General features: G+C 31.9%; 1 pseudogene; it reads left to right on the top strand.

Annotated features, from left to right (window-relative positions):
• The first annotated feature begins 2,509 nt into the window (after positions 1-2,509).
• On the top strand, positions 2,510-3,997 carry LOC108515260 (zinc finger protein 681 pseudogene; annotated as a pseudogene).
• Positions 3,998-4,080: the final 83 nt, after the last annotated feature.

The following is a 4,080-nucleotide window of genomic DNA, read 5'->3' as shown; positions in this document are numbered from 1 at the left end:
AAAATTATTACAAAGAGCCAAAATAGAAAATCCAGCAGATTAAAATTAGACAACCTAAATTAAAAAAAAATCTATTGAGAGGCTGGACTAGCCAGGTGATAAGTCAGGAAGCTAATCCACAAACTTTGAGAAATAAATTAATTGTAAATGATTCAGACCGAGAAAACAGAATAAAAAAAAAGGAATAAAGAAAATAAACAGAGCTTCGGGGGACTCATGGGACCTAGAAACATGTTAGCAATAAATTAAGAGCACCGTTGAAAGGTAAAACACTTTAAGTAATAAAGTGCATTCAGTAGAGGGAACTGACAGGTTTGATTAAAGGAACGACAGAGTAAGATATAAAAATTAGTATAAATGTTTTCTTATAAACTCTGTTCTTTGTATGGATCTGATTTGAAAGAAACTGCGTAAAGCCAATATGTAAATCTTTGTTGGACCAGGCGTTTAATATATGAAATGATACGATTTCCACAATAGATAACCTAAAGAGGAGAAAGGAAAGTTGGACCTATAGTGGAGCAAAGTTTGCGGGTTGTGATACCATATGAGTTCTCTATTTAGGTATTAAGTCGAACGAGATTATTTTAAAATTGCTACGTAATTGTCATTAATAAAATATTTAAAACTACATAAAGTTAAAATAAAAATGTATTTTAAAATAAGTAATTATAAGGAAATAGCATGGTTAGTTACAAGGAAACAAAGGCATAATGGAGAAAAAGAGGAAAATAACATAAGGAACATCAAAAGCAACATAGCCATAATGCAAAATTAAATCCTACACCTTGTACAGAAAATTGCCATGAAATGTAACTTGATATAAATGCTTCCAATTAAACAGGTACAATAGTGCAGAATTGAATAAAAAGTGATCCTTATTTTTCATGAGTGTGCTACAATAGATGCACGAAAATTCTCGCAGAGTTTTAAAACAAAGGATGGAAAAAGATCAAGTCATGAAATCAATAAACTAAACGACATGGCTCAAGTGCTATAATAATATTCAGAACAAATAGTTTTTAAGAACAAAAATTTTTTTATTATAGTAAAAATAGTTACAGAAAAATATAATAACGTATAAATATACCACCGCAACCTAATAACCAAATTCCCAAAAATTAATAAGGGCAAACCGAACAAAATTGAAGAAATAAATAATTAAGCAATAATAAAGAGGCCAATATCACAACTTGGATCATGTAAGAACAAGATTGCAGAACCAACCATATATGTGTGTCTGGTGTACTTCACTATATAAACAATACCATATCACCTAGATTTCAACAATTCTCAGGATAATAGGCAATGTGTGCCGAAACCATCAATTGTATCTTACATACCGATTAGCAATAAAAAACCAAAAAAAATTATTTAAAAGACATTCAAAACAAGGACTTAAAAAAGCATTTAAAGAAACATTTCAAGTACGTGCCAAAACTTGTAAATTTGAAAAACATTGTTGAAGAACAAAAGGAAATTTATAATAAAATGAAAGGAAAAACATACTCAATGGAGACAGATGATTATTCTTGAATACTAACAATAATTCTAAGATTGATCTTACATCATTAAAGCAATTTCTATCAAAAGACGGCGAGAGCGCCACAAAAGGTTGGCGAGGCGGATTTAAAACTGCCCATATGTAAGTTTAAAGAAAACTCAGAATAGTCAAAAATAAATTTTAAAAAGAACACTACCCAATTCAAAACCTTACTACAAAGCTACAGTCATTTGAACAGTGTGACAGTGATATATGGATTAGCATATACCTAAGTAAAACAGAATTGTGAATCCTGAAATAAACTCTAACTTTTATACAAAATTAGTTTTTTACAAAGTTTCCAAAACTATTCAATGAAATAAAAACTCTTTTCAATAAGACTATATAAAAAAGTATGTAGTTAGACTGCTTTCTCTCACCATATTTAAAAATTAACTCCAAATGGTTCAGAGACATAATGAATAACATAAATACATAAAATTATTAGAAGAAAATATAGCAGTAATACTTTGTACACTTGCATTAGGCAATTGTTTCTAATATGCAATAATAAATCACAAGTTATAAAATAAAATAAATTGGATTTCATCAAAATTAAAATCTTTTGGCCTCTCTGCAGCTGTAGCTCCAAGTCTTGTCTTTATTTCTCTGTGTTCTCTGCTCCTAGATGTCCAACTTCTGTGACCCTCCAACCTGCAAGTTTTGGGAGATACACAGTTAAGATGCCAGGCCCCCCGGAAGCCTAGGAATTGTTCTATCTGATGTTCCCAGCAGAAGCATCCATGTCTTTTTAATAAAGTGCCCAATGTGAAAATTAGGGATGTGGTCATAGAATTCTCTCTGGTGGAGTCACAATGCCTGGACACTGCACAGTGGAATTTATATAGTAATGTGATGTTAGAGAATTACAGAAACCTGGCTTTCCTTGGTATTACTGTCTCTCAGCCAGACCTGATTACCTGTTTGGAGCAAGAAAAAGAGTCTTGGACTACAAAGAGACAAGAGATGATAGCCAAATCCCCAGTTATGTGTTCTCATTTTTCCCAAGACTTTTGGCCAGAGCAGATCATAAAAGATTCTTTCCAAAAAGTGACATTGAAAGGATATGGAAAATGCAAACATGAGAATTTACAGTTAAGAAAACGTGGTAAATGTGTGTGAATGATTGCAAGGTGCCAAAAAGAGGTTATAATGGACTTGATCAATGTTTACTCACTACCAAGTGTGAAGTATTTGAATGTGATAAATATGTGAAAATGTTTCATAAATCTTCAAATTTAAATGGACATAAGATAAGACATACTGGAAAAGAAAACCTGTTAAATGTAAAGAATGTGACAAATTATTTTGCATGTTTACAAACCTAACTCAACATAAACTAATTTATACTAGAGTAAATTTCTACAAATGTGAAGACTACAGAAAAGCTTTTAATGGGTCCTCAATCTTTACTAAACATAAAAGAATTCATATTGGAGAGGAACCCTACAAATGTGAAGAATGTGGCAACATCACTAATCAGTTCTCAAACCTTACTACACATAAGATAATTTATACTAGAGAGAAACCCTATAAATGTGAAAAATGTGGCAACGCCTTTGATCTTTCCTTATATTTTACTACACATCAAATAATTCACACTGGAGAGAAACCCTGCAAATTTGAAGAATGTGGCAAAGTCTTCAACCAGTCCTCAATCCTTACTACACAAGATAATTCACACCAGAGAAAAATTCAACAAACATAAAGAATGTGGCAAAGATTTTAGCGAACCCGCATACATTAGTGAACATGAGAAAATTCATACTGGAGAGAAACTCTCCAAAGGTGTAGAATGTGGCGAAGTTTTTAACCAGTCCTCACACCTTACCAGACATAAGATAATTCATACTACAGAGATATCCTACAAATGTGAAGAATATGGCACAGCCTTTAGGCAGTCCCCACACCCTATTACACATAAGATAATTCATACTGGAGAGAAAACCTGCAAATATGAAGCATGTGACAAAGCCTTTAACAAGTCCTCACACCTTACTAGACATAAGATAATTCATACTAAAGAGAAATCCTATCAATGTCGAAAATAAGGCAAAGCTTTTTATCGATCTTCAAAACTTACTGAACACAAGAAAATTCATACTGGAGAGAAACTGTACACATATGAAGAATGTGGCAAAGTCTTTAACCATTTCTCACACCTTTCTACACATAAGATAATTCATACTGCAGAGAAATCCTACCAATGTGAGAAATGTGGTAAAGTCTTTAATCAATCGTCACACCTTACTAGATAAGAGAAATCATACCGGAGAGAAACCCTACCAATGTGAAGAATGTGTCAAAGATTTTAACCAATACTGAAGACTTGCAGGACATAAGAAAATTCATATTTGTGAGAAACTCTACAAACCTAAAAGATATAACAGTGATTTTGATAACACCTCAAACTTTTCTAAACATAAAAGAAATTGTACTGGTGAGAAATCTTAAAAATGTGAAGAATGTAACAAAGCTTTTAAATGGTTGTTATACTTGATTATACATAAGAAAATTCATACAAAAAAAAAAAAAAA

This window comes from Rhinopithecus bieti, unplaced genomic scaffold (assembly GCF_001698545.2).
Source record: "Rhinopithecus bieti isolate Rb0 unplaced genomic scaffold, ASM169854v2 scaffold_2540, whole genome shotgun sequence".
In the NCBI taxonomy this organism is placed as follows: Eukaryota; Metazoa; Chordata; class Mammalia; order Primates; family Cercopithecidae; genus Rhinopithecus; species Rhinopithecus bieti.
Note: the sequence above shows the minus strand (reverse complement) of the source record. Positions and strands in the feature narration are given on the sequence as shown.